The following is a 19,232-nucleotide window of genomic DNA, read 5'->3' on the forward strand; positions in this document are numbered from 1 at the left end:
TTTTGGGTATTTCTTTATAGCAGTGTGAAAACAGACTAATACACTTATGTTAGAAGGATTTTGTCCAGCACATAGTTTTTCCCGGTTTGTTGTTTGCCTTTTCACTCTGCTTATACTGTTTCCTCCCACACATGGAAACAAAACCGTATATATATTCTCCATTCTTTTCTTTGTGGCCCTGATGTGAGTCTCACTGCTTAGGAAGATATTTCTCAACCTCAAAATTAGGTAAATATTTATGTATACTTTATCCTCATGTATTTATGGTTTCATTTTTTTGCCTTAAGATTCTTTATTTATTTATTTATTTATTTTGTTACCTTAAGATTCTTAACCCATCTCAAATTTATTTTGGTACAAGAAGAGAGACATGGATCTAATTTCATTTCATCTTTCTCAATGGTTGCCTGTTGCTCCATCCATCCCTTATTTAAAAAAAAAAATGTGTACCCAAACAAGCTGGGCACAGTGGCACATGCCTGTAGTCCCAACCACTTAGGAAGCCAAGGTGGGAGGATCACTTGAGCCCAGAAATTCAAGACCAGCCTTGGCAATATAGCAAGATCCCATCTCTAAAACATATCCCATACCTTTTCCTCTTTCTAGATTTTCTATTCTGTCTGTTGATCTACTTATTCCAGTGACAGCCCCATAAGTTTTTGAAAATGTTTGCTTTGTAATTCGTTTGACTATGTGATATTAAATCCCACTAGAAATTATTTATTTAGCTAATATTTATTGAGTCCTTATTTTGATCCCAACACTGTTTAGGTGCTGCGGGTACAGCAGCGAACAATGCAGACAAGAATTCTGTTTTTGTGGAACTTACATTCTGTTCAGATACCTATTGCTTGTTCCTTCAAAATCTGGTGAAGAGTGAGTGGCAAGTACTCTTCGATGCCAAAGGGTGGGAGATCAACCCTGGCATGCGGTACTGTGTCCCCCATACTAAGAATACAGAGGTCCAGGAACCAAGGGAAAGGCTTAGGTCCAGGAGGTGAGACTGACTTCTGTCACCAGTCTCACATCCTTTGACTTTTTTAAGTTCAAGGTTCCAGTTCCCACAGGGGGATTCTTCCACCAAGCAACAAACTAGAGTCAACTGATCTTGAGGCCTCAGTGACCTCTTGATCATGTTGGCTTCTTCATGCCAGTGGACCAACAGTGAAAGAAAGGAGTCACCATCCTGGCAGAGTCATTGACCCTGACCTCAAGAGAAGCTCGGCTTTGGGGCAAGGAGGAATCAGTCTCAGAACCAGATAATTCACTGCAGCGCCTCTTGGCACTTCCAAGGTGGTCATAGCAGGGACCTGGCAATGGCAGCAACCACAGCCAGCAAGAGCAAATGCAGATGAGGGCTCAGACCCCCCAAAGAGGAAGGCGAGGGCCCTGCAACCGCCACACAGCCTAGGCCCATGGAAGTGCTCATCTGGAATTGTGGTGGAGGATTGAGATGAGGTTATCGATCACGACCTCAGACCAGCTGCAGTAGTGGAGACTATAGCTTGTTCCACTAATAATCGTGTTTTAAGAACTTACAGATCTTGCTGCTGGCCGCCACCTTGAAGGGAACTCTGTGGCAGGCTAGACATCATCAAAGACTCACATGCAGATGTGAGGGAGGCAAGGGGTGGACTACACCAGACCCCTCTTGTGCTCCACTTCAAGGTCCTCTCAACCCCAACTCCAGCCATTCCCACCACAGCCGGTCTTACAGTGGCTTCATCCAGCTTCGTTTGGGTGCCAGCAGCCAGACAGTGCCTTGCCTTGGGCCCATGCTGGAGATCTCTTGCTTCCTGTCCAGGTGCTTCTCTGAATATGCGACTTAGTGATCCTGGTGGAGCCCTCTGCAGTCACACTCATGCAACATGGGAATGCTGGAAAGTTAATGTCTACAGAACCACCTTGACCGGTGGCAAGTTGAGCTGATGGAGAAATGCTCTCTTTCTTCTCACAGGTGGTCAGTTCTGAGATATATTTCATGAGATCCCCCAGAAACCCCCGTCAGAAGCAGGTATGAGCCTCCTGCAGCTGTGACTGACTCAGTGAAACGTCCTCGTATTGGTTTTCCCAGGAATCTCATTTCCAGCTGAAATGTCCGCAGACAAGTCTTTGTCTCAAGCTTTGCTTCCAAGGAAACCAGACTATGGTACGCGCCATTGTGGAAAGACAGAGTACAAAAAAATGAACTCACAAATTTAAATAAGTGTAATAAGTGTTATGGAGAAATAATACAGGGCGATGTGATGGGAGTATAACTCTGAATCTGTGCCATCTAATATGGTAGCCACTAGCCACGTGTTAGTATTTAAATATAAATGCAGGCTGGGCGCGGGGCAGTGGCTCACACCTGTAATCCCAACAGTTTGGGAGGCCAAGGTAGGTGAATCATTTGAGGTCAGGAGTTCAAGACCAGCCTGGCCAACATGGTGAAACCCCATCTCTACTGAAAATTAAAAAATTAGCTGGGTGGTGGTGACACGCACCTGTAATCCCAGCCACTTGGGAGGTTGAGGCAGGAGAATCACTTGAGCCTGGGAGGCGGAGGTTGCGGTGAGCCAAGATCACACCACTGCACTCCAGTCTGGGCAACAGAGTGAGACCCTGTCTCAAAAATAAATAAATATTAATGCAAATTAATTAAAATTAAATGAAATTTAAAATTCAGCTCCTGGGTCACACGAGCCACATTTCAAGTATTCAACAGTCCCATGCATTTAGTAGCTGTCTCACTAGAAAGTCCAGATATGGAACATTTCAAGCATCACAGAAATGTCTGTTGGACAGTACTGCTCTGATTTGGCCAATGCCTGCTGCTTTGTACTAGATTGTAAGCACAGAATAACAGAGTCGATATCTGTCTAATTTTACTTTCTGTCTCTAGAAAGTAGCACAGACACCAGCACAGAAGCAGACAGTAATAAAATTTACAGAAAGAAGGCAGGAAGGGAGAGAGAGAGAGACAGGAGAGATGAAGAAGGAGGAGAAGAAAGGAGGAAGGGAAGGAAGGAGGAAAAGGAGGGGAAGGGAAGGGAAGAGAAGAGAAGGGAAGGGAAGGGAAGAAAGGAAGGAAGAAAAGGAGGGAGAGAGGGAGGGAATAAGGGAGAAAGGAAGCCCCCAGCCCATCCACATGGAGCAGTTTGCAGTTTGGGACCTCAGGCCTGGCGAACAGAAGTACAGAGCACAGGTCAAAACAGCCTGGGTGTGGAGGGAGGGAGACTCCAGGATGCTAGCGTTTACTAAGCACTTACTATGTGCCCGGCACCGTCCTAATTCCTGATTCCCTGCAGTTTCCACATTACACCCTACGATTGTTATCTGATTTCACAGAGAAGGAAACTGAGGCTGGAGAGGTGAAACAGCTTGTCTAGGCACACGGGACCATGAGTAGCAAGCCAGGGTCAAGCCAGGCAGGCGGCTCCAGGGCTGGTTCCTTCCCCTCGCACCACTGAGGTCAAAGGTGGGAGGATGCCATGAAACAGAGGCCGAGTGTCCACACTCCCTTCCTTCTTTCCTGGGCCCGGAAACCTCTAAGACTTTGCCAATACCCTCTGGTCAGCCCCCACCAGCCCTGGCAGCTGCCCACTGAGCCAGCCCCTCTGCCCAAGGCCCCGCCCTGGGGCGATGGCAGCCAAGGGGGCAAGTCACATGGCTGCCAGCTGGAGCCCAGGCGGCCGATCCACACAGGAGCCCTGTCCGTGATGTCAGCACCAGCAAAGCATCCTCATTAACCGCCCCCTGGGTGACACAGCCCAGCGTTTCTGCGTGGGATGGGTGGGGGACTCACCGAGACCCAGGTGTTCGCAAGAAGCCAGGATGGAAAGTATGACTCGCTCCTTCCCAAACATGGGATGGCTTTTCCATTGCTAATATCGGAGGAATCCGGTGAAGTAGTGGAAAGACCGAGAAGGCGGGAGACTGGTTCTCACCCTGGCCCATCCTGGCTTTAGACCAGAAGCCCAGAGCCTCAGTCTCCCCTTCTGTCCACCGGAAACCACAGCCCTGTCCAGCTCCGACTCTCCAAGGTGCCCAGGTGTCAGTGAGGCTGACAACACAGCAGTCACCTCGGGGCTGCAGCCTTTTAAGCTTTTGTTTGTTTTCCAAACATGTCTTTGGGAGTGAAGATCCATCAATCATGACATAAATTTCATTTCAGAAGTTATATTTTACTAGTAGGAGTACAAAGGACTCAAGAATTCAGAACTGGATCTCCCTCCCAGACACCCTCAGGATGTCCCAGCCTTGCCTCTGGAACAGCCAGACTTCCAGCAAAATGAGGACGCGGAAGCTGTGCTGCGGCCACCAGTACTGACTGTGCTTCAGGCTTGCTTTCTCCTCACCCACCCTGGGAGGTTGGTACTGTTGTTATTTCCATTTTACAGCGATTTACCTCCCTGCCAGAATTAGACCAACCCTTCACCATCACTTCCTCTAGGAAGCCATCCCTGACTCCCAAGTCTGAGCCAATTCCCTTCCCAGGTGTCCTCCAGACCCTGGAGTGCACTATGCAGTGTGTCCTGCCACATCAGGGCTTCCTCTCCCCTCCTGGTTTTGCCCACTCTGAGAGCAGCAGCCCTGGCATGTAGGGCCCAGCCGCCACTCAGCCAGCCCCTGATAGGTGCACCCCATATTCCTCCTGCCCTGATGTTAGGGGGCCATGGTGAGGACCTGATGCCATGCAGCTCATAGACCTCCAGCTTTGGGGGCCAGAATCAAACTGCCCATCTCTTGTGCAACCAGCTTCTCCTTAAAGGCACTCAAATCTTGGGACTGAGAAATTAGTGGCCTCCCAACCTGTGACTCCTCAGGAGTTCAAGGCAGGCTTTTTTTTTTTTTTTTTTTTTAACTCAACTCACCCTCTTCCCCCATCTCATTTTCCCACCCTGACATTTCCTTTAGCTGGACCAATTTCTATATTTTATTTTAATGTTGGTGTTTCTAGTCCTGCTGGCTACCCATGAGGCAGAATGTCTATAAATGCAAAGAAATAGGACAATTTGCCCAAGGAAAGGATTTCTTTAAAGTGAATTCTGAGTGTCCTTCCTCTTTCAGAATGTTCCTTCTCCCTAAGTGCTCCCTCCTCTGGAATGCTCCCTCTCCCTGGAGTGCTCCCTCTCCCTGCAGTGCACCCTGCACCCTCTTGCTCCCTCTGCCTGGAGTGTTCTCTCTCTCTGAGTGCTCCCTCTCTCTGAGTGCTCCCTCTCTCTGAGTGCTCCCTCTCCCTGAGTGCTCCCTCTCCCTTGGATGCTCCCTCTCCCTGAGTGCTCCCTCTCCCTGCAGTGCACGCTGCACCCTCTTGCTCCCTCTCCCTGGATTGTTCTCTCTCTCTTAGTGCTCCCGCTCCCTGAGTGCACCCTCTCCCCGTAGTGCTCCCTCTCCCTGCAGTGCACCCTGCACCCTCTTGCTCTCTCTCTCTGGAGTGTTCTCTCTCTCTGAGTGCTCCTGCTCCCTGAGTGCACCCTCTCCCTGCAGTACTCCCTCTCCCTGCAGTGCACCCTGCACCCTCTTGCTCTGTCTCCCTGGAGTGTTCTCTCTCTCTGAGTGCTCCCGCTCCCTGAGTGCACCCTCTCCCTGCAGTGCTCCTTCTGCCTGGAATGCTCCCTCTGCCTGCAACTTTCTGCCCAAAGTGCTCTCCACTCTCTTGTCCTGTTGAGAAGCTGCTTATACTCCTTGAGGCTCAGCTCAGGCGACTGCCTCCCAGGAAGGCTTCCTGGACTCCTCCATCACCTCCTCTGTTCTCCCATGCACCATGCCCACCCCCTCCTGCTTCTTTTCTCACCACATTCACCCTCTGTTTCCTTATCTTCCCTCCTCACCTCTCCTGCCTCTAGCCAGGCTCTGAGCTCCCAAATGGCAGACCAGGGTCCCATGCCTTTGGGGAGGCAGGGGTCTGTCCCAGTGCCTAGCCCAAAGGAGGCCTCCGTGAGTCGGCTGCTGAAAGCCAATAATCCCAGGCACCCTGGCTGGGAAGGATCCAGCCCTGTACACCATCCCCATCCTTGAAAGAGTGATCTTATTCATGTATATCTGGAGAGGCTGGAAGGATGCTTAGAGAGCGTCTCTACAACCTCCTCTTTTAGCTCTGGTGAAACTGAGGCCCAGACAGGGAGCATCTTGCCCAAGATCGCCTTCTCTGAACCTCTTCCTCCTGTCCTGAGCCCTTGCCATGACAGAGCTGAGCTCCCCAGCACCTTGGCAGAAATGAACCTGTGTGCACGCTCCCCACCCACACAGGTGTGCGTGTGCGCAGGGACCCTCACAGCCACTGCCTCTGCAAGATGGGCAGGCAGTGCTCACAGACCCCTAATCAGGTGAGGATACCGAGTCTCTGGAGGACAAGTGATGGGTCGCCAGTCAGCTGCGGGGCGGGGACATCAGACTCTGGGTTGTGGCTCTGTCACCTATCACAAATGTGCCCAATCCAAATTTACAGAAGTTGCTGGAATCACCTGGGCAGGCACATGTACATAAAAATCAGCTGCAGCTGCCTACCTGGCACGTGTGCTTTTTCTGTCTTGTCTGTTTAAACCATGTCTGAGCAGGTGGGGATGGGTGCCGCAGGACACACATGTGGGCCTGGCGCCTTTCTGGGCTCAGTTGAGCACATTGTAGTTTAGCAGCTCTTGGTGAGGTCCCTGTCCTTTCTCTTTGCACATCCACTTACGGCCCCGGAAGACCCTGTTGACAAGCTGTTGTCCCTGTGACCGGGAAACCCAGTGGCAGGGACTGTGGCACAGCCCAGGAGAACAGTACCATGCAGTTTTTAAAAGGGACATTGGTAAGAGGTTGATGACAAATGTTCTTTTCCAGGAAAAAGTCAAGACGCTGAATTGAAAGTTCACCCTGGGCTGTGAGGAAGAATTTGCCCCAAGGGGAGAGAGGAGGCGAGGGAGTCCCTCTCCACGCAGCAGAGCTCTCCCTGGGTTGGGACAGTCATTGGGGGCAGCCTTTATTTCCTTACTGATCATTTACAGGATCTTTAAAAATCAACCTAATAAAAGACAAATAAGAAGGGCAGGAAGGAGGGAGAAGCAGTCACCTCCAAGGGTCCAAGATCTTTTGGACCTGGTCGCAAAGGGACGCTCTGCAGGAGGGTCGCCAGGGCCGCAGGGTCCGGGACTAGGCCCAGGGTCCAGCTAAGCCCTGGCCAACACGGGGACACATGCACACACCCGGACACACCCGCACGCACCCGCACACGCACGCGCCCGTGGGCCGCGCCCCGCCGCGCCGGGGGCCTGCATTGACATTCTGCGCCGTTCCCAGCCCGCGGCGCCGCGTGGGGACAGTGGCGCATTGTTCCCCGGACACGCCGGGCGGCACAGCGCCCTCGGGGCTTGGCGCGGCCCCGCCGCGATTTGCATGCGCTCCAGTCACAAAGGTTCAAGGTCAGGAGCGCCGGGCGGGGCTATTCTTCGCCCCGGCGGCGGGAATTCCTCGCCGCCCGCGCCCGGGACGCCCCTGCGCGTGAATGGCCGAGCGCCGCCACCGTCTGAGGCGCTTTGTGTCTCGCCCCGGCCAGCTGGGCCCGCGAGGGACGTGCCAGCTCGGCCGGCGGCGTCCCCGCGCCAGTGCCCCTCGCCCATGCTAATCAGCCTGGCAGCGCGTCTGGGCGGGCGGCCCGGCCCGGCCTGGGAGCCCCTCACGTTCCCTGCCGGGAGCCCCCTCCTACCAGGCCCCCTCCCCCAGCTTCCCCTGCTGCCAGGAGACCCCACTTACTCTGCCAGGAGCTCCCCACGACCCTAGCTGCCAGGTGCCTCCACCTGATTCCACCTCCACTCCTCCTGCCAGAAGAGCCCCTCTCCGGCTGCCGTGGGTGCCTTCTGCCCAGCCAGAAGGGCGGGTGCACCTTGCAGGAATGGCTGGCTGGGGAGCCTGGGGCCTAGGACCCTTCTGGAACTCTGACAGGACTCTCTGTGGGGCCTGGGGCATCTTCTCTCAGCCTCGATTTCCCCTGAACAATGAGGCAGGTTGCCCTTCATGATCTCCAGAGGCACTTCCAGAGCTGGGGTCTCCCAGCAGGTGCAGCGAAGGTAGTGGTAAAGATGGCATTCCCCCAGCTCCCGCCTGCTCTGCCATTATCCAGCCTGCTGGCCTGGGGACAGTCACCCTGAGCCCTGAGTCTGGGTCACCGTCTCTAGAGATGCCTTGAGGACTAACGGAGCTGAGCATTCCACGTTGGGACCAGCCCTCAGAGTGTGCTGCCCTTATCATCCTTCCCACAGTGTAGCCCTGCTCAGGCAATATTATCATCCACCCACTAGACTGGGAGCTTCGAGTGGGCAAGGACTTCTGAATTCCCACAGCACAGTGGCACCCAGGACGCACTGAATGACCTCACAGTTGGATAGGTGAAGGTCCACCAGTGTGGGTCACTCTGCACGATGGTGGATGAGGACAGGCCACCACATTTGGCATTTCCAGTACTTGGAAAGAGGCTCAGAGCCTTTCTTGGGAGGTGGGAGCAGGCTTCTCCTGGGAGCTCCCCACTGGGTGTGTGGGCTCCATTGTCCAACAGGAACGTCCCCACCCCCAAGCCTCTGGGGAAGTGAGGAAGTTGTCTTTCTGCAGAAAGGTGTGTGCAGGCACACAGTGCCTGGCCACGATGCCCATCAGGAGGTCTAGAGGCTGGAACTGCAGACCTGGGGCCTCCGGCATGAGGTTGCCAAGGACCCACAACTTCCTGTAGCACCTTTCCTCCTGGCACGTGTGAAGTCAGCGGCCCCACCTGATACCAGAGGCAGCCCCCAGTGTTGGGGGCATCATGCTCGAGGGTGCATTTCCCCCAGAGCACAAGAACCTGGGCCCCATAGACAAGCAGCCCCAGCCAGTCTCAGGCCCAAGAAAGAGGGACCAGGTGAGGCGGTGAAATGGGCACCAGAGGAGAGAAGCCAGCCTCAGACAGACCCTCAGACAGCAGAAAATCTAGCCTGGGGGTTCGAGGCCTTTCCCCAGCCCTCTCTCATTTCCCTCCAAACCTTAAATATGAAGTAGACATAATTACATGTACCTCGCTGCTCTAAGAATCACTTAGGGCCAGATGCAGTAGATCTTGCCTGTAATCCCAGCATTTTGGGAGACTGAAGTGGGCGGATCACTTGAGCTCAGGACTTCCAGACCAGCCTGGGCAACATTAGTGTGATACCTTGTCTCCACAAAATAATAATAATAATAATAAGGCTGGGTGCAGTGGCTCATGCCTGTAATCCCAGAACTTTGGGAGGCCAAGACGGGAAGATCACTTGCGGTCAGGATTTTGAGACCAGCCTGGCCATCATGGTGAAACCCCATCTTTACTAAAAACACAAAATTAGCCCAGCGTGGTGGCACACGCCTATAGTCCCAGCTACTGAGGAGGCTGAGGAGGGAGGATTGCTTGGGCCCCAAGAGGTCAAGGCTGCAGTGAGCCATGATCACACCACTGCACTCAGCCTGAACAAGACCCTGTCTCAAAATACAGAATCACTTAGAAGCCTGGATGTTACCCTCCCTACACTGTGTTGCTAGCATCAGTTTCCTATGCGTCCCTAACCCCGTCCCTGCTTAGCTGGCTGGATACCACCTCCAGCTGTTTTCCAGCCACCCCAGCTTTGTCCTGCACATGGTGCTCTCCTGCCCGTGGAATGCCCTCTCAGCCTGCCACTTGCCAATGAGCTCATCCTGCAAGGCTTGGTTCAGATACCACCTCCTCCAGGAAGCTGCCCTTGATCCTTTCCTCCTCTCTTCCCACCTGCCTAGGTTTTTGATGCCATGATAAGGAATTTGGCTGCAGATCCTAGGGCAATAGGGAGCCACTGCAGGCTCTAAACAGGGAGCAGTGACCCAGCAACTCTCCCTGGTGGCCTCTGCAGGGAGCATGCAGACAGGGGTTCTCAGACATCCGGAATTCACAGGCTGGTCAAATTTCAAAGGAGTATTGCAGACCTACGGAAGATTGCCAACTTTCTATTTTTCCATGTTAGGGCCTTTAGAAAAATAATTACAATTTCCCTTTTTGAGAGAATATCTTTAAACCAAAAAAAAAAAAAAAAGTAAGAAGACAATCTCAGGGCAAAGGCCATTCCTTTGTGCTGGATAAACAGAGCCTTATGGAAAACTTGCCACATGGTCCTCACATTTGATGGTTGGAAAACAGCTAGCGGTGGTATCCGGCCTAACAGCTGGAACCGTGATCAGGGCTGGGCCTCCATATAGGTGTGGCCTCCTCTCGGCATCCCTTCCTGCCCCAGACCACAGGTTTCCTGAACCCCCTAGACCAAGTGGGTTTCCTGGCTGGTCCCCTGGCTGCACTCAGGCCCTCTAACCTGGCGGTTCTCAGAGGTCAACCCAGATGAGTATCGGGCTGGCCAGTGTGATGAGCGCCCACCATGGGGAGGCCCCTGGGGCAGCCTGTAGCTCCAGCACTCATGGGTTACTGCAGCCTCGACTTCCTGGGCCCAAGCAATCCTGACTCCAAGATGCAAGGACGCTTATGAGAATAGAGAAGAGGGGACAAGGCACAGATGCCCTCTGTCCCCACAGTGTGAGGCAAGGAGCAAACTTGTGTGTGCATGAGCCTGGGGCCACCCACGGGGGAGGGAATGCCTGATGCATGACCAGCCTGAGTGGAGCGTCCACACTGAGCCTTGCAGATTGTTCTAGAAGGAGATTCATCCTCCCTACCAAGGGCAGGCTGTACTGTGGATGTTCTGCTGATCAGACAGTGGGTACTATCAGTAATTAGCATTGAAATCCTGCACTCAGCCTCAGAGCTGGGAGGCCCAGGGTGACCACTGAGGACAGCTCAGCATTGAAGAGAGGCCTGAAGATGATTAGGGGCAGGGTTACACTGGTTACACCTGCTCTATTAGGTGACATGAATTTGTAATCTTGTTTCCAGCTTTCCTTTGCCTTTTAATCCTTCTTTGTCAAGAACAAATTTCAAGCTATCCTGTTTCCAAATGATCACGTTTGAAATGTGAGGTCTGGAATAATCTCCGACCAGTGCTAGCCCATGTATCAGTGCTCAGCCGCTCGCTTTAACCAGGCTGTGTTGTCCTAGACTTGCCCCTCCAAATATGATATGACTCAACACTCACGTCAGGCCCTGGGCTAGGCACCGAGGACGCTCAAGACACAGTCCTCGGCCGGGTGCGGTGGCTCACGCCTGTAATCCAGCACTTTGGGAGGCCAAGTGGGGGGGCGGATCACCTGAGGTCGGGAGTTCAAGACCAGCCTGACCAACATAGAGAAACCCCGTCTCCACTAAAAATACAAAATTAGCCCAGCGTGGTGGTGCATGCCTGTAATCCCAGCTACTCGGGAGGCTGAGGCAGAGAATCGCTTGAACCCAGGAGGTGGAGATTGCAGTGAGCTGAGATTGCTCCATTGCACTCCAGCTTGTGCAACAAGAGCAAAACTCTGTCCCAAAAAAAACCAAAAACAAACAAATAAACAAAAAAACAGTCCTTGCTGTCTTGTAACCAGAGGCAGGAAGAGCCTATTTCTCAGGAGTGGCTTGTCATGGCCAAGGGATCCATCCTGGAAAGCTTCCTGGAGGAGGCGGTAGCTGAGTGGAGCCTTTCACACGGTAAGTGCTCACTAGTGTCAGCTGCTATTGTTATTCCCAGTAGGAATAAGAGGGGAGAAGCTCTGATCACCATGCAGGTGGGAAGAGCATCCCCTTCAGAGGGAAAAGCAGAAAAAAGGCAAGGAGTTCTCTCCCAGCCAAGTGCGGGGTGGGGTGGGGAGTTGGTGGTCAGTGATGGGGAAGTTGGGGGAGATGGCGAGGCTGGAAAGAGAAGCAGGGGGCCAACCCTGCTTTGGTTCTTAAAACAAAACAGTTTTTTGTTTTTGTTTTTGTTTTTAAGGTGGGGACAGGACCTGTGTGGATTTGGGAAACCACTCTGGCAGCGGCCCAGCCCCGGGTGAGGAGGCTGCAGTTAGGGAGGCCACTATTTGGGTGAGGGGAAGTGTGGCCATGGGGAGGGGAGGAGCCCAGGCTGAATTACAGGGGAGGTTTTAGGAAGAACAGCCAGGACTTGTACATCTGGTGGCCCCAGGGCCCTGGCTCGTGCTCAGGATTGACAGATGCGGAAGGGGTACCCCAGGTCAGCCTTGGTGTGAGGCTGAGGCCCTGTGTGACTGGGCTGAGTGGGGTGGCCACTGGAATATCCTGCAAATCACCCCTATGCTGCCGTGACGGAGGGACCTGATGGTGGGAGGCTGCAGGGGGATCCTGGTCGTGGCCGCTTCTTACGGGGGTCCTGCTTCCCAGCAAAGATGCATCAAGGAATATGGAGCCCGCAATTGTGGGGCTGCCCTCCACACCAGAGTGAAGAGCCAGAGGGGCCTCGTGGAAATGTGCAGGGCATGTCACATCCACACCTGAGAAAAGGGCCCAGTCCTGACAGCACCAGCAACCAAGCAGTTAAAAGTATTCCGTGGCTTCCAGGGTCACAGAGTGGAGCCTTCCCCAGAGTCCAGAGCCTGGATCCAGGGTCATTGTCCCTGCAGAGCTCAGAGCCCAGATTCTCCCTGCCCCACCTCACTGTCTTTGGGATTGATTGCTCAGCAAAGACAAAAAGGCAGCGATCCTCCATGGACCAAAGCCTCTGAGCCAGGATCCATCCCCCAACAGTGGGGTTCCTGCTATAACAGGTCTCCTGCCAGGTAGGATAAGACACCTTTGTGTAAAAAACATGTCCACACACACTCCCGCGATGTTGGTGCAAAAACAATCTGTTCGCCCTTCCTAGAGTACTGACCGGTAATACCATATTCAAAAGCCTTTAAAAAAGCAAACGCTCAGTGAAGTTACAATTATTCTCCTGGGAGTACACCAAGGGAATTATTAGACAAAGATGTTCATAGCAGCATGTTTGTAAATCACCTAGATAGCCAATCATCAAGAGTGAGGTAAAGAAGTTACATATGGGACATCTGAACAACGGATTCTTCTGCAATCATTGAAATGTGATCTAGAAATATTTAAAGAGATGAGTTGTTTGTGGCAAATTAGTGAAAGTGCAGAGTAAAATGTGACGTATGACCACGATGACTTTAAATATGTATTACAAATAGACAAGAAAGGCTGGACAAATATCCACCTGAATGTCAGCTGTGTTTCTCTGAGTTGGGATTCTGTCTATTTGTTATGGTCTCAGGGATGCTTTCCCATGTTTGCAAATTTGCAGATGACGAACATGTATCATCCATGTTTGCAAAGGGAATCAGTTGTGTGTGTGTGTGTGTGTGTGTGTGTGTGTGTGTGTGTGTGTGTGTGTATCTCAATGGCACAGAAATAAAAGGCCAAGTTAAAGATCCATAGTGACTCACTGCTTCCCCAAAGCAAGTTTTCTCTCTCCCAGCTTGGAAATTATTATGGAAAATGCCAGATGTGTGAGGCCTGGCTTGGACCTTGTTTGTGCAGAGCTGGGCTCCCCAGAAGGGCCGTCCCCAACCACCTAGGCAGGGTCACCCAGGAGGAGCTGGTTACGTGTGCAGGCCTTGTTCCATGCAAGCATTCTTGGGACCAAAATCTAAGAAATATCTTTTACTTTTTTTCCTCCAGAAATGTCTTTGTGTGTATGTAGTAAAATATACAAAACAAAATTTACCATTTACCATTTCAGTAGCATTAAGTACATTCACTTGCTGGGCAACCATCACCATGATCTGTCTCCACAACTTTTTCATCATCGCAAACTGAAACTCCATACCTATTAAATAATAACCCCTCAGTCTCGGCTCTCCCCAGTGCCCAGTAAGCACTGCTTTACTTTCTGACTCTATGAATTTGACTACTCTCGGGACCTCGTACAGGTGGAATCGTACACTATGTGCCCTTTCGTGTTTGGCTTACTTCACTGAGCATCATGTTTTCGAGGCTGATCCACGTCATATCATGTGTCACAACTTCATTCCTTTTGAAAGCTGAGTAACACCCCATCGTGTATATATATATATATATATATATATATATATATATATATATATATCACCTTTTCTTTCTCCGTTCATCTACCCATGGACACTGGGGCTATTTCCACCTTTTGTCTATTATGCATAATGCTGCTTCTTTTTTGTACCAAAAGTGTACAAATATCTGTTAGTGTTTCTGTCTTCAATTTTGGGGGGTATATGCTTAGGAGTGGAATTGCTGGGTCCTGTAGTAGTTCTGTGTTTACATTTTTGAGGAACTCTCAGACTGTTTTCCATAGCAGGTGCACAATTTTACATTTCCACTAACAAAGCTAACATTCCCACCAACAAAGCTAACATTCCCACCAACAGGGTTAATTTTTAAATTTTTTGTAAAGATGAGTTCTCACAATGTTGCCCAGGCTGGTCTCCAGCTTGTTTTTTTTTGTTTTGTTTTGTTTTGTTTTAGACAGAGTTTCACTCTTGTTGCCCAGGCTGGAGTGTAATGGCACGATCTCAGCTCACTACAACCTCTGCCTCCCAAGTTTAAGCAATTCTTCTGCCTCAGCCTTCTGAGGAGCTGGGATTACAGGCGCCCACCACCACGCCTGGCTAATTTTTGTATTTTTAGTAGACACAGGGTTTCTCCACGTTGGCCAGGCTCCTCTCAAACTCCCGACCTCAGGTGATCCACCCGCCTCAGCCTTGGTCTTGAGCTCCTGAGCTCAAGCAATCCTCCTGCCTTGGCTTCTTAAAGTGTTGGAATTACAGGGGTGAACCACCATGCCCAGCCAGGACTTCTTTACATATTCTGCAAATGAGAGATATTTTTTGTATCTACAGTACTAAGGTTTAAACCAATTGTTAAAATACTAATTCATTACTTTTTAAATTTGGAAAACATAAACAAGAAGCATTCGTGTTTATATGCTTTGACTCAGCAATTCCACATCTAGGGATTGGATATGCACAGATTTAGCTGCAAGAATGTTTATCGTAAAAGAAAGAAGTAAGGAAGAGATGAAACTGAAAACAACATCAATATCCAATAATCTCACATGGGTTAAATAAAATACAGCCCCGCTGTGTATGATCATAAACAATGCTGTGAATGAATACTAAATGATGTGTGACATTTAGAATATAGCCACGGTTACAAAGTTGCAAAGCAATATTTACAGCATGATCCATTTTTTGTCTCAACAAATGCATAATTGTGTAAAAAGAAAGTCAAATGTTAACAATGGTGATCTCGTGTGAGGGAATCTCAGGCTACTTTTCTTCTTTGTATTTTTTTCCAGTTTTCCAAATTTCATGCAATAAACATGTGCTCTTGCAATCAGAAAAAAAAATGTTATTTTTTAAGGTAGCCACAAGCGTATATACAATGTTATCCCGATGATGTAAATATCTATATATTTAGATAAAAAGATACTCCAGGCCAGTATTTTCCCTGGTGCCTCGGAAAGGTTTCTCCTTTTCTTACTTCGTACTCGTCTAGGTTTTACAAATTCTCCACTGTCTGGTTGTTTTACCTGGTTTAGGGAGGGGGAAAATACAGGAAAAGTTGTTAAACTTTAAAGTGGAGATCCAATTTGCGCCAAAGCTCGGAATCAGCCCCACGGCCCGCGGCCGCAATGAGGCACCGTCCAGGCCCCGCCCCGGCCCCGCCCGGGCCCCGCCAGGCCCCGCCCCACAGCCACCGCCCGCCGAGCCTTTCCTTGAGCTTTCTGAGCGGGCCGCGCAGAGGCCCCGCCCAGGCCCCGCCCAATCCCCGCCCGCTCGACTGTGACGCAACATCCGCACAGCCCGCGGCCTGGGCTCTAAGAGACGGCCACTCAGAGGCCCCGCCCCTGGAGCGTAGAGGCCCGGCCCTAGACTTGGCCCCGCCCCCTCAGCTGCGGCGCTACGTCCGCACCGCCCGCCGCACCCTCGCTGGGGCTTCCGTAACAGGTCGCGCCGAGGCCCCGCCCCACGGCTGCACCAGGCCCCGCCCCTTTGGCTACGGCACTGCTACCGCGCCGCGCGTCGCGCCCTCGTCCTGACTTCCGGGGCGGGACGGAAGAGCGGGTGGTACCTTCCAGTCCAAGGCTCCGCGGCTTCCGCCCGGGAGGGGGGCTGGTCCCAAACGAGGTCGTGCGCTCTTCCTGCGATGGTTTTTTGCTGTCCCCGTCCGGCCCCAGGTGCGCGGGACGTAGAGGCCGGACAGCCGGGAGGCGGAGATGAAAGGGGCCAGCGGCCCGGCCCCGGGGACACGCGTGCCAGGCCCTGCTGCAGCCCCCGAGAGGTCGGAGGCGCGGAGCCAGGGCTGACCCTGTGCACTGGGTCGAGGGCCACCCCTTGTCTCAGCCTGAGCTGGACGTACCACCCGGGCAGAAGTGACATCAGAACCCTAGGCTCCGTTGTCAACCACGGTTACTGATGTCACCCCTTCTGCACAAGGAGGAAGGTGTGGCCCAGCGAGGCATCCTTCCGTCCTAGTCAGGGTCTGCCCTGGGTGGGAGGGATTGTAGGACCCCCTCTCCGCTGGCTGTGACAGCCTAAGCTGGTGAGCTCTTTCTAGCCAGAGTGCCCCATCGGTGAAGTCTAAAGCCCCGAGATGTCAACGGCAGCTGCCGTGTATTGAAAAGCATGTGCCAGGCCATCCTGGACTTAGACGTAAATGTGTTATCTCAGCACTCCTGGCAGCTGTATAAACGTGCATGCCACCCCTTTTCACAGATGAGGGGCCGAGGTCAGAGAAGCAGCTTGCCAGAGGTCCTGGAGGGCAAAGGGGCACAGCCTAGATTTGGACCCAGATCCTTGATTCTGAATCTCAGCGGTTAGCCTGTGTGCTGACCCGGCATCCTGTGATGATAGTTTCCCTTCAGTAGGTGTAGCTGGCTGGCAGCTCTGTTGATTACCTTAGCTCACTGCTGCCTCCTCAAGTTGGAAGACCCGCTTACCCAGAGCTAAGCCCCTCTCCCAACTCTGAAGGTGCTCAGCATCCCTGAGCTTGACCCAAGTTGCCTGGAGATTCCCACCCGCCGGTTACCCCAGATCTCCCAATACTCTGCCTCCCTTTGCTTGGGGTGGGAAAGGATGCCCTCTGCCCAGGATCTGAATGGCCGGTGTGTGGCGCCAAGCCTGCTGGGCCTGTGGTGCCAGGGCTACAAGTGTACAACAGAACACCCCCAGTGTGCTCACACAGTGTCAAGCCAGCCCCCAGGGTGCCGAGGCTGCCTCTCCCCTCTGTACCCCGTCCTCCCTTGTAATGCGGAGGGGGCAGTCTGGCTTTTTCCTTGGCTTTCCAGGCTGGTATATGCTGGACGTCAGCAGCAGATAGGACACCCCAGCACAATGAGCCCGCAGCAATCCGGACTTTCTAGCCTTCAAGTGTACCTCAGAGCGGAAGCTGCGCATTTGATTTTTTTTTTTTTTTTTTTTGGCTCCATATTAAAGAACAAAGCATGGGAACTGGACAGGTCCCTCTGTAAACAGAAAACACATGTTTTCTGAGAGAATGGGCCCTTCCTTTCCTGGTTTCATCTCCCGTGGACAGAGGCCTCCTTAGGCCCGCTGACTTCAAGACCATGGAGGCTGTGGACCGAGGGCTGAGCGGAGGTGATTCTTCTTTGCTCAACTCAGGGACCGGACACTCGCCTTCTTTTTTTTTTTTTTTTTGAGACGGAGTCTCGCTCTGTCGCCCAGGCTGGAGTGCAGTGGCGCGATCTCAGTTCACTGCAAGCTCCGCCTCCCGGGTTCACGCCATTCTCCTGCCTAAGCCTCCGGAGTAGCTGGGACTACAGGCACCCGCCACCAAGCCCGGCTAATTTTTTTTTTTTTTTTTTTTTTTTTTTTTTTTTGTATTTTTAGTAGAGACGGGTTTCACCATGTTAGCCAGGATGGTCTCGATCTCCTGACCTCGTGATCCGCCTGCCTCGGCCTCCCAAAGTGCTGGGATTACAGGCATGAGCCACCGCGCCCAGCTGACATTCGCCTTCTTGAATGGGGGCCAGGACAAGTGCTAGAGGTCTGCTCAGCAGTGGGATGTGGTCTGAGGAGGGAGGGCCCCTCAGATACCTGAACAGGAAGTGGGGGTCTGGACCATTTGTGTCCTCCAAGCACACTAGAATTGTTTAGGGTTCTACCCGAGCTAGCTCCAAGTGAACGTGTGTTCTTTGGAGCCTGCTAGCCACAAATGGGCAGAGACCTCTAACTCAGATGAGAAGCCTGTGTCTGCAAAGAGTGGGCATTCTTGGACTGAGTACCCACTGCTGTGTGTCCTTGGGCAAGTTTCTTAACCTCTCTGGGCCTCACGTTTCTCATCTGTAAAAGCAGGATAACAATAGTTATTTAGGATTCAATAAGATCATGGAAATAGCCCCATTGGACACATAACTAGGAGCTAATTAATAAGTGAGCAAAATCAAACATTGTCTCTGTTTCAATGCTGAGCTATTGTAGAGTGGCCCAAGAATCCTCTACAGACACCCAGGGTGCCCGTACTCCAAGGAGCACCTCCTCTTCCCCTGCCTTCTGTTGGGCACAGCCACTCCCAGGCCGCTGTGACACCTTTTTGGAAGCAGCCGTCTTGCAGACAGATCATCCCTTTGAATCTCCCCAGCAGCCTGAACTTTGTCCTTGAGGGGAGATTTGATTTGCGGAAATAATCAGACATCCTTTAAGACAAGTCTGCTGAATGGATGCTCAGAAGCCAAGCCAGGGCCTCCTGTCCAGGGCCAGCATGTGCCACGACTGTAAAGTCAGAAGCCAGTCTGGCCACGTGCTCTGAAGGCAGTATAGAAAGGATCTGGACTGGATCATCGCCACTGGCGTTGGTGGGTGTGAGCGACGTGTCCGTGTGTGTGTATGTGTGTGCGTGCGCGTGTGTGTATGAAAATAGAGATATTCACACACACCCCTGAGCTTGGTGGACGGACCAAACCAAAGCCTGCCTAATTAACATGAGGCTGCCTTTCATCTCTCAGCCCACAACTTGATTTTCATGGAAATTTCTCTGTGTGGGAAAATTACAAGCATTTCTGGTACAGGCAAGTGTTGTGAGAGTACGGCAGCATGTTGTCCTGGAATACTGGGATTTAGAGGTTGGGTTCCCCTAGCCTGTTCCTAACCAGCTGTGTGGCCTCTGGCTCCTTTCTTCACCCCCTATCTCTTGGTTTCCCCATCTCAAGTGCTCCAGGAAGGAAACGCACAGGCTGTGCCCACATGCGTGGGCATTCACAGCACGTGCGGATGACATTACTCATTAAAACACTGTAAAAATTAATTGGCATTCACAAAGTTCTAGTCACAATAGCAAACATTTTAAAAAATCAGAAACAGGCCAG

At 51.9% G+C, this 19,232-nt stretch overlaps 1 long non-coding RNA gene across 1 annotated transcript; it reads right to left on the reverse strand.

The window, feature by feature from the left end:
* Positions 1 to 15,235: 15,235 nt before the first annotated feature.
* LOC117978715 (uncharacterized) lies at positions 15,236 to 19,170 on the reverse strand. The gene is made up of 2 exons (XR_004669394.3): positions 15,980 to 19,170; positions 15,236 to 15,437 (listed from the first exon to the last, which is right to left on the reverse strand). It is a non-coding gene; the product is annotated as an uncharacterized LOC117978715 (long non-coding RNA).
* Between the last annotated feature and the right edge of the window lie 62 nt (positions 19,171 to 19,232).

The sequence above is a fragment of the Pan paniscus genome, chromosome 23 (assembly GCF_029289425.2).
Source record: "Pan paniscus chromosome 23, NHGRI_mPanPan1-v2.0_pri, whole genome shotgun sequence".
NCBI classification, from domain to species: Eukaryota; Metazoa; Chordata; class Mammalia; order Primates; family Hominidae; genus Pan; species Pan paniscus.